The sequence below is a fragment of the Nomascus leucogenys genome, chromosome 20, assembly GCF_006542625.1.
Source record: "Nomascus leucogenys isolate Asia chromosome 20, Asia_NLE_v1, whole genome shotgun sequence".
Taxonomy (NCBI): Eukaryota; Metazoa; Chordata; class Mammalia; order Primates; family Hylobatidae; genus Nomascus; species Nomascus leucogenys.
In genome coordinates this window covers 20,208,090-20,219,362 of record NC_044400.1, presented here as the reverse complement: position 1 = coordinate 20,219,362, position 11,273 = coordinate 20,208,090, and the positions used below count along the sequence as shown (strand labels likewise).

Sequence of the window (11,273 nt, the reverse complement as noted above, 5' to 3'; positions counted from 1 at the left end):
GAGAAAAAAAAGAAGGGGAGATGATACTAGTGTCAAATGAATTCTCTAACACGTTTCCCCACTAGAGGGAAAGATAAATGTGCAATAAAAATTTAATAGCGAACAGTGATTGCACTTCAGGAACCCTGATAGAAATAAGTATAATGGCATAATAAATTTTCTTGTGTGAGAAATGATTATTTGGAGCTTTAAGCTTTGACAATTCTTGTAAATCTTATCCGTTTGTTAGCAATTAATAATATTAAATTGCTTCACATCTCCCTAGATAAACATCAGCAATCTTTCAAATCATTGTTGAAGAAATGCATAATCTACTGCACATCATTACAGAGTTTTCTAAAATTTCCGAGATATTAAATAGCACTGTTCCAAGGAGAAATAAAAGCAATTTGATCTTTACTATTGACAAATAGATCAACAAATATTTGTTAAACCCGACTTTGTGCTTAGCAGAGATAGCTAGCTGTCCATCAAAATCCAGTTTTGTATTTCAGGGTATAAATCCGTGTCTAGGAAGTGGTTGCCCAGGATTAGACTATATCACATCCCCAGTCTCCTATGCCTCTAGTGTGGCCATATGACTCATCTCTCCAATAACACTGGCTGGAAATGTTGGCATTTGTAAGCCAAGTCTTATAGGACCACGGGTCAGGCGCAGTGGCTCATACCTGTAATCCCAGAACTTTGGGAGGCTGAGGTGGGTGAATCACGAGGTCAGGAGTTCAAGACCAGCCTGGCCAACATGGTGAAACCCTGTCTCTACTAAAAATACAAAAATTAGCTAGGTGTGGTGGCGAGCGCCTGTAATCGTAGCTACTTGGGAGGCTAAGGCAGGAGAATCATTTGAACCCAGGAGGCGGAGGTTGCAGTGAGCTGAGATTGCAAGACTCCGTCTCAAAAAAAAAAAAAAAACAGGACCAGTTGGCTCTTCAGGCTCTTTCAGCTTCTCCAAGCTCGATGTAGAAAACAACAAAATCCTAAGATAGGAAGAACCACACATTGAGAGGAGCTGGCTCTGAGTCTATATGTGGCGAAAAGCTGTTCATGAACAGGAACAAGAATGCCAACCTTGGTTAAGTGAGTAAGATCTAGACTTCTGTTATAATTCAGCCATTACGTATCGGTGAGTCTATGTGTCACAGCATGTCTGCCTTGTCTGACTAGTAGAACAGCATTCTTACAGACTTCATGAGATACATAAAGAAGTGAAAGACATTGCACTTCTTACAAAAAATGACTTTACTCTGGTTAAAGAAACAAAGAATATATGCAAGAAAAGTAAAATATCACAAAAATAGGAAATGATAGTTTAAGAGATGCCAGAGGATAGTACAAGAGTAAATTCACAACTAATTGGCATTGGCACAAAGTACTAGGAGTTCAAAGGTAAAAACCTAAATACGTACTCGGGAGGCTGAGGCAGGAGAATGGTGTGAACCCGGGAGGCGGAGCTTGCAGTGAGCCGAGATCGCACCACTGCACTCCAGCCTGGGCGACAAAGGGAGACTCGGTTTCCAAAAAAAAAAAAAAAACCTAAATACGTATTTGAAAAATATCCATAGGAAGATGGTGGGTTCTACTGGTGGGAGCTTTAAGCTATGCTGCTGATAAGAATCAAATCACCTTCTGGGAAATTCTTCATTTGAATAAATAAACGTAAAGCTCCTGGTATCCTTAATTCTTTTTATTTTTTTATTATACTTTAAGTTTTAGGGCACATGTACACAATGTGCAGGTTAGTTACATATGTATACATGTGCCATGTTGGTGTACTGCACCCAGTGATTCGTCATTTAACATTAGGTATATCTCCTAATGCTATCCCTCGCCCCTACCCCCACCCCACAACAGGCCCAGGTGTGTGATGTTCCCCTTCCTGTGTCCATGTGTTCTCATTGTTCAATTCCCACATATGAGTGAGAACATGCAATGTTTGTTTTTTTTGTCCTTGCGATAGTTTGCTGAGAATGATGGTTTCCAGCTTCATCCGTGTCCCTACAAAGGACTTGAACTCATCCTTTTTATGGCTGCATAGTATTCCATAGTGTATATGTGCCATATTTTCTTAATCCAGTCTATCATTGTTGGACATTTGGGTTGGTTCCAAGTCTTTGCTATTGTGAATAGTGCCACAATAAACATACGTGTGCATGTGTCTTTATTGCAGCATGTTTTATAATCCTTTGAGTATGTACCCAGTAATGGGATGGCTGGGTCAAACGGTATTTCTAGTTCTAGATCCCTGAGGAATCGCCACACTGACTTCCACAATGGTTGAACTAGTTTACAGTCCCACCAACAGTGTAAAAGTGTTCCTATTTCTCCACATCCTCTCCAGCACCTGTTGTTTCCTGACTTTTTAATGATGGCCATTCTAACTGGTGTGAGATGGTATCTCATTGTGGTTTTGATTTGCATTTCTCTGATGGCCAGTGATGATGAGCATTTTTTCATGTGTCTGTTGGCTGCATAAATGTCTTCTTTTGAGAAGTGTCTGTTCATATCCTTCACCCACTTGTTGATGGGGTTGTTTTTTTCTTGTAAATTTGAGTTCATTGTAGATTCTGGATATTAGCCCTTTGTCAGATGAGTAGGTTGCGAAAATTTTCTCCCATTCTGTAGGTTGCCTGTTCACTCTGATGGTAGTTTCTTTTGCTGTGCAGAAGCACTTTAGTTTAATGAAATCCCATTTGTCAATTTTGGCTTTTCTTGCCATTGCTTTTGGTGTTTTAGACATGAAGTCCTTGCCCATGCCTATGTCCTGAATGGTATTGCCTAGGTTTTCTTCTAGGGTTTTTATGGTTTTCAGTCTAACGTTTAAGTCTTTAATCCATCTTGAATTAATTTTTGTATAAGGTGTAAGGAAGGGATCCAGTTTCAGCTTTCTACATATGGCTAGCCAGTTTTCCCAGCACCATTTATTAAATAGGGAATCGTTTCCCCATTTCTTGTTTTTGTCAGGTTTGTCAAAGATCAGATAGTTGTAGATATGTGGCATTATTTCTGAGGGTTCTGTTCTGTTCCGTTGGTCTATACCTCTGTTTTGGTACCAGTACCATGCTGTTTTGGTTACTGTAGCCTTGTAGTATAGTTGGAAGTCAGGTAGCGTGATGCCTCCAGCTTTGTTCTTTTGGCTTAGGATTCACTTGGCGATGCGGGCTCTTTTTTGGTTCCATATGAACTTTAAAGTAGTTTTTTCCAATTCTGTGAAGAAAGTCATTGGTAGCTTGATGGGGATGGCATTGAATCTATAAATTACCTTGGGCAGTATGGCCATTTTCACGATATTGATTCTTCCAACCCATGAGCATGGAATGTTCTTCCATTTGTTTGTATCCTCTTTTATTTCATTGAGCAGTGGTTTGTAGTTCTCCTTGAAGAGGTCCTTCACATCCCTTGTAAGTTGGATTCCTAGGTATTTTATTCTCTTTGAAGCAATTATGAATGGGAGTACACTCATGATTTGGCTGTTTGTCTGTTATTGGTGTATAAGAATGCTTGTGATTTTTGCACATAGATTTTGTATCCTGAGACTTTGTTGAAGTTGCTTATCAGCTTAAGGAGATTATGGGCTGAGACGATGGGGTTTTCTAGATATACAATCATGTCATCTGCAAACAGGGACAATTTGACTTCCTCTTTTCCTAATTGAATAACCATTCTTTCTCCTGCCTGATTGCCCTGGCCAGAATTTCTAACACTATGTTGAATAGGAGTGGTGAGAGAGGGCATCCCTGTCTTGTGCCAGTTTTCAAAGGGAACGCTTCCAGTTTTTGCCCATTCAGTATGATATTGGCTGTGGGTTTGTCATAAATAGCTCTTATTATTTTGAGATACGTCCCATCAATACCTAATTTATTGAGAGTTTTTAGCATGAAATGCTGTTGAATTTTGCCAAGGCCTTTTCTGCATCTATTGAGATAATCATGTGGTTTTTGTCTTTGGTTCTGTTTATATGCTGCATTACGTTTATTGATTTGCGTATGTTGAACCAGCCCTTCATCCCAGGGGTGAAGCCCACTTGATCATGGTGGATAAGCTTTTTGATGTGCTGCTGGATTCGGTTTGCAGTATTTTATTGAGGATTTTTGCATTGATGTTCATTAGGGATGTTGGTCTAAAATTCTTTTTGCTATGTCTCTGCCAGGCTTTGGTATCAGGATGATGCTGGTCTCATAAAAAGAGTTAGGGAGGATTCCCTCTTTTTCTATTGATTCAAATAGTATCAGAAGGAATGGTACCAGTTCCTCCTTGTACCTCTGGTAGAATTGGGCTGTGAATCTTTCTGGTCCCAGACTTTTTTTGGTTGGTAAGCTATTAATTATTGCCTCAATTTCAGAACCTGTTATTGGTCTATTCAGAGATTCATCTCCTTCCTGGTTTAGTCTTGGGAGGGTTTATGTGTCGAGGAATTTATCCATTTCTTCCAGATTTTCTATTTTATTTGCATAGAGATGTTTATAGTATTCTCTGATGGTAGTTTGTATTTCTGTGGGATCGGTGGTGATATCCCCTTTATCATTTTTTATTGAGTCTATTTGATTCTTCTCTCTTTTCTTCTTTATTAGTCTTGCTAGCGGTCTATCAATTTTGTTGATCTCTTCAAAAAACCAGCTCCTGGATTCATTGATTCTTTTAGATATTGATATAGTTTGTGTATTTGTTCCCACCCAAATCTCATGTTGAATTGTGATCCCCAGTATTGGAGGTGGGGCCCGGTGGCAGGTGATTGGATCATGGGAGTGAATTTCTCATGAATGGTTTAGCACCATCCCCTTGGTGCTGTCCTCACAATAGTGAGTTCTCATGAGACCTGGTCATGTTAAAGTGTGTGGCATGCCACCCTTCTCTCTCTTGCTCCTGCTTTCGCCATATGTGCCTGCTCCGCCTTCACCTTCTGCCATGATTGTAAGCTTACTGAGGCCTCCCTAGAAACTGAACAGATGCCAGCACGATGCTTCTTGTAAAGCCTGCAAAACTGTGAGCCAATTAAACCTCTTTTCTTATAAATTACCCAGACTCAGGTATTTCTTTATAGCAATGCAAAATCAGCCTAATACCTATGTGTTCCAGAATCTCTGATTTGCCTGAAGTTATAAGCTTACTGATTCTTGTAATGCCTACTTTTGACCTGATTAGACAATTTATGTTCTAATTTTGTTGTTGTTTTTCCCTTAAAACATCACGTTATGATCAATCTTTTCCCTTTCAATGTAAAATGATTTCTACTTCACTGATTCCATTTCATTCAGGAAGTAAGTTTGTAAATTCTAGCTAAAAGAGACTCAGTTCAAATTTCAGCTCAGATTAGAAGAGTTCCAGAAATAATCATGATGTATTCATATTATTTTTAAAGCTACTTATTAAGCGTTAACAATTTGCTAGCCACAGTGGATGTAAAGAGGAACACAATGTAGTCCATAGCCTTTTGGTACTTATATTCTAATGAGACTTCCTCTAAAAGAAGAGGTCATATCATAGACAGCAAGAACTAGATATATGAAGCCTTTAAGCCTAGAGATGACTCAGTTGTCAAAAGATAACCGTCTTCTTTAAAGATTTAAAGGTTTTTTCCTAGGGAAGAGAGATCAGACTTATTTCTCATGGCTTTTGCCCACTAATGTGGACAGCGGGTACTATTAGTCACTCAAAAAAAATGTATTTTGAATAAATGAATGAATGTCATCTTGAGCCTAGAAACTTGAATCAATTCCAGATATTTTTCATTTGCTGTAAGAAATGGCACTTAACATGGTCACCTGCTTGCCGTGAGCCTTCAGAAAAAAAAAAAAAAAGTCAATTTAATAAGCAGGACCACTTAGGTAATAGCCACAGGAGGAAGGATTTGGGTTTGATATAAAGATGCAATTTCTAAAGGTCAGAGTGTTCAAACATGCATGGTCTTACTTTCTGAAAGGAATTAAGAAGTTTTCAGGCATAGTCGACTAAATAACAGAGATTGGAGGAGAAGACATTCAGACATTTGAGGTTCTCAGACAAGGGCTCAAGATATTCTGAGCTCTTCAGTGGAGATGTGGGGGTGGTTGGGAATTAGCAAAGCCAAGGCCCTAGGGTCCCTGGGGGATGAGATAGGGGAAAGAGCTAGACAGGAACCAGGGCCCCATAAATAGTCCACAGGGTAGAACTAGACTACCAGACAAAACTAATGAATGTAATTAAAGGAGAGAAACTTCACTGAAGGCTCTGTCATGTTGAGTGGGCCACCCAGAAAATGGTATGCTTGGGACCACACAGATACTGAGAACTCATCTCTTAGCCCTGAATACAAGGTCTGTTTGGCTGTGAAAAGCCAGTGTGTTTGTTTTAGAGGAAACCAAGGCTCTCGGCAGTCCTGGTGCAAATATTTGACCCTGCCCTGGGAGTTTCTCTTAATTCTGTGTCCTATCAGACAGAGGTAGTAAAAAATGAAGGGTCGTCTGGAATGCTTAATAGCTCTGAGACTTTGGGAAATCCACTCTGACCTTCAGGTTCATTGGCCAAAGGAGGATAACAACATGAAGCTGGAGGGTGGTGTGAGAATTAAACAAGAATTGGTTCTGATCTGTGCTAGCTGCATCTAATCAATGTATTGTTTCTTTTTTCTCCTTCTAGCTTTGAACTATTATAATTCTTTCTCCATAAGATGCTTCAAAATCTTTTAATTTTCAGGTTAAGCGCGGTGGCTCATACCTGTAATCCCGTCACTTTGGGAGGCTGAGGCGGGTGGATCACCTATGGTCAGGAGTTCGAGGCCAGCCTGTCCAACATGGAGAAACCCCATCTCTACTAAAAATACAAAATTAGCTGGGTGTGGTGGCGTATGCCTGTAATCCCAGCCACTCAGGAGGCTGAAACAAAAGAATCGCTTGACTTTTTTTATTTTCATTTCCTCTTGGGAGCCACTAATTTATCATTTGAGAAAGTCAAATGGTATTTATAGATCCATGAAACTGGAATGTGTTGTGTATACTAAGAGGAAGGCAAAGCCAGGGCTTTTGGTTGCCCCTCAGGATCCCAGTAACCCAGTTTGGCTATTTTGTAAATCCAACTAATTTTTCTCCATGTCTGCTAGTGTTACTCTAAGATGTAAAGCATTCTGGAAGGTCATTGGCATTTGAAGGGTCTTCTCTAAACTGTATCTAAATCACCTAGAGTTGCTGCAGCATTCTAGGAAGGACAAACATGTATTTTTACATTTAATTCAGAATGTGGCAGAAAACTGAGGCTGTCATGTGTTCTTTTCTTCATCCAGAGAAACTCTCATTCCACAAGCATAATTCTCTTCTCGCCAGGAGTCACCAGGCTTGCATCAAACAAAAGTGTGTTGGCATTACAATAATCAAAGCAGGACCAAAATGCCCTTCAATCTTCACACTCCTTTCAAACCAAACAAAATACGGCCCTATGCACATCTATTCCAGACAAGGCATTCCCATGGGAGTGGGGGTAAAATGTCCTAATGCATTTTCAATTTACAAAGTAACTCCCTATATTTAGATCAGTCAGTTTATATCTGAGTTCAAAAATTCCAGAGAATCTGGCATCTTTCCTCCCTAGCACGATTATGTTTTCCAAAGAATTCTGTTCTCAAAAATTTTTACCCTTCTCTCAGAAATAGGCTCTTTAGTTGGGATATTTTAAGCTATGTAAATGTTTTATTTTCATACTTACAAACTGTCTAATTCACTTTGTCAGTGCATGGTTTTGCTTTTTAAAGGATCTGTTTACGATGCATACAACAAAACCAAGTAATCATGTTGTCACCCAATATTAGAAAAATGATCATTAGTTCACAATAATCATTTCAGGCCACATAAAATCAAAATAATGCCTTATAATCCATCCAAGACTATCAGATCTGAGTCGTTTATGTTTATATATTTTATTCTATAATAACTCCTTGATATGTGGGTAAGTCGTTTGTCTGCAATACATTTTAATATGAATTAGGTGGGCTTTTGTGTTTTGTTTTTGTTTTTGTTTTTAGATAGTAACATAAGGAGGGCAGGGCAGAATTAGAAAATATTAAAAGACTTGGAAAATGCTCTAAAATAAACATAGGGCATCAAAGAGAAATATAGTGTTTAAGAGCAAGGATGAGGAAAAGAAGATAATCACATAAAAATATTTCATTTCTCCATATTGGTGGTCAGAAGTGACCCCAGTGCTAAGTACCACACCACAGAAAGATTTTTGCAAAGTAAATAACATCATATTTCCGAATTAGAGTTTTGGGATGTAGTTCATGTTAAGTGGTTAGTTCAGGCTTTGAAGCAGTTTGCACTTTGAAATCAGAGTCATTTCTGAAATCCTATGAGAATTTAGTTTTTAATTTCATAAGAAATAACTGATTTGCCCAAAAATCAAATGTTGGAATTTTCTGAAAAGGGCAGATTTTTAGATAAAATCATGTTACAGTTGATTCTGTGTGCATCTGTATTAGTTCTTTCTGGTTGTAAATATACCTCAAAACTCCTCGTGCCGGCTGAGCGTGGTGGCTCATGCCTGCAATCCCAGCACTTTGGGAGGCAGAAGCGGGTGGATCACCTGAGATCAAGAACTCGCGACCAGCCTGGCCAACATGGTGAAACCCCGTTTCTACTAAAAATGCAAAAAATTAGCCAGGCGTGGTGGCAGGCACCTGTAATGCCAGCTACTTAGGAGGCTGAGGCAGGGGAATGGCTTGAACCTGGGAGGCAGAGGTTGCAATAAGCTGAGATCACGCCATAGCACTCCAGCCTAGGCATCAAGAGCAAAACTCCATCTCAAAAACAAACAAACAAACAAAAAACAAAACACTCCTTGTGCTGCGCTGAAGTCTTGGTTGAGAGAGAATTGTGGACATCAGGCCATGCTGGAGCCCTAACTTGATGGGCACCGAGCACAATCAACCAACGAGCAGGGAAGGGAGGCAGCAGGTAAGAGCAGGGACGTGCCTGCTGAGCCGCCCCTCACCCTTGACTGTGGGTAGTGGACAGGGATCATGCAGGTCTTCACAAAAGTGTAGACAGCTTTCCAGATGGAATGGAGGCTTAGATGCCTAAATAACAGATGCCTGTTAAGTAGACTAACAACATCAAGAGGGCAGAGAACGATGAAACAAAGACTAAACAGATATGGAGGCTGCAGAACTGGCTTCAGTAGAGAATTCTGTGGGGCATCAGCAGGCACCTTAGGACCTTGCCTTGGATTTATAGAGACTTGTAGAAATAGAAGTGGCATGCCCAAAGCATCATCTTCATTACTATGCATTGTGTATGCTTACATGAACTGAGGACTGTGGGTGCATGGTTATCACAACAGGGCCATGGGATATGAGTGATGGAAAGACACCAACAGCCACAGATGAAGGATGCAAAAGTTATATCTGAACCGAAACTTTAAAATTTATAGAGATAGTTATTGACAGAGGCAACATAGCATGCTCCCAGATGCAAGTAAAGGCTCCCCACGTCTATAGTCTTGCATGGAGGTGCAGGTACTGTATCACACACCAAGTGACCATTTCACCAAGTGCAAGGAGCTCACGGCTGCCATCCACATGATACTAGTGTGTATTAGGAGGGAATTTATTATACTCTCCTGTCCCCTCCCCATATCTCTGATCTGGAGATTTTTGTTCAGTCTGCCTTTTCACCACATACAAGGAACTGCTACAAAACCACTAAAGTAAGCATTTGATTGGATAAATCCAAGACCTTGTCCAAACACATAGCATCTCTTAGGAGGTCAAAAGATCAGGCTTGTTTTAGGCCCATCTACAGAGGACATTGTTTACATGTTTACTCTAAAAACCTGAAGTTGGTATTTCCAACCCAGACTAGTCTGAAAAAGGTGACTTCTGGGGAAGGTTCTGTTTGAAGATTTCATTAGAAGTTTCATCCAATCTTCAGTTTGATCACTTTTAGGCCTGAACTGACTTCTGGTGTCCCCAGCTGAGCTAGGCTAGCTGGCAAGTGGAGGCCTAGTAACAGATCCACTTTCAATCAAAAGACCATTGCTGTGCTTGTTGATAAATACTGCATGTGTGACTCATGTTATTTATTTAACCTTTAATAATGCTTACTACACACTTGCATTTCTGGGGTCTGTGGCTAAAGTTTAGGAATCAGTCCACTTGATTATGAGTTCAGAGACCCAAATTTAATCCTAGTACCAACGGTACAAACAGAGCAGTAAGGTAAGTAGCTTCACATCTCAAGTGACTTTCTTCATCTATAAAATAAGGCAATAGATCCTTTTGTAGTTCATGAGCATAGATGATCAGGTGGTCATGCACGTGTGTGAGATGTGCCACCCTCCAACGGGCACATTACCCTCTGACCTGAAGAAAAAAATATTAAGTGAAAAAAATCTTTAAAAAAATAAATAAAATAAGGAAAATGGACTAGGTTAACATTTATCCAAGATTTTCCTGAAGTTTCTCACTGGGCTCACCTGAGGTGGTTATACAAAAGTAAATCTTTGTGAACTTATCCCTGACTTAGATTCAGAATCTTTGGAGAAGGGGTCTGGAATATTTCACTTGTAGCAAATTCCCCTAGGGACACTGAACCATCAGATCATTTCTGAGGTTTCATCGATTTTTGACATTACATAAGGACAAGGACAAAGTAATATTTCTATTGATCTGACATGACTATATGAATAAGGTTAATTCTAGCAGTTTGGCCCAAATGTGTTAGGTCACCTTTGCAGTGCTTTATATCAGGTGATTGAGTCATCAAGTGTAAAGATACTATGGCAATTGTTGAAGAAGCTCAGAATTTTAGGCCAAGATGACCTGGGTTCAAATCCTGCCTCATTTCTGCTCCAATTCTCTTCGTTCCTGATTCCCTAATCCTCCATTTCCTAATCTGTTAAGCGTGTGTGATAACAACACCTGTGTCTTAGGCAGTACCATCACAAACGTTTCCATAAAAGAGAGCTTAGGAGAGGCAATTGTAAGTGCAGGATAGGGTAGGAAGTGCAGGGCGAGGTATGTGATGGAGGACTGATCTCGAAACTTCATTTACCTAAGAAGGTCCATGTGAGGCGGCTTTGGCAAAGGTAAGAAGATGGGAACTGATGGAGATTTACTACCACTACTTGTGATGATTATGAAGATTAATAAGGAAATAAGGATATTTTTCATACATTTTCTGACACAAACAATGATCAATGAGTAACAGCTCTTATTAAGTTGAACCATATGAAATTGCTATTTTCAACTCTTTTTGACTGTCTAAATGGCAGTTCCATATGGTTTCAAAATAATATAATTTAATATTGAA

General features: G+C 39.7%; 1 pseudogene; it reads left to right on the top strand.

Annotated features, from left to right (window-relative positions):
* The first annotated feature begins 10,234 nt into the window (after positions 1–10,234).
* Positions 10,235–10,325, top strand: LOC115831971 (annotated as a pseudogene).
* Positions 10,326–11,273: the final 948 nt, after the last annotated feature.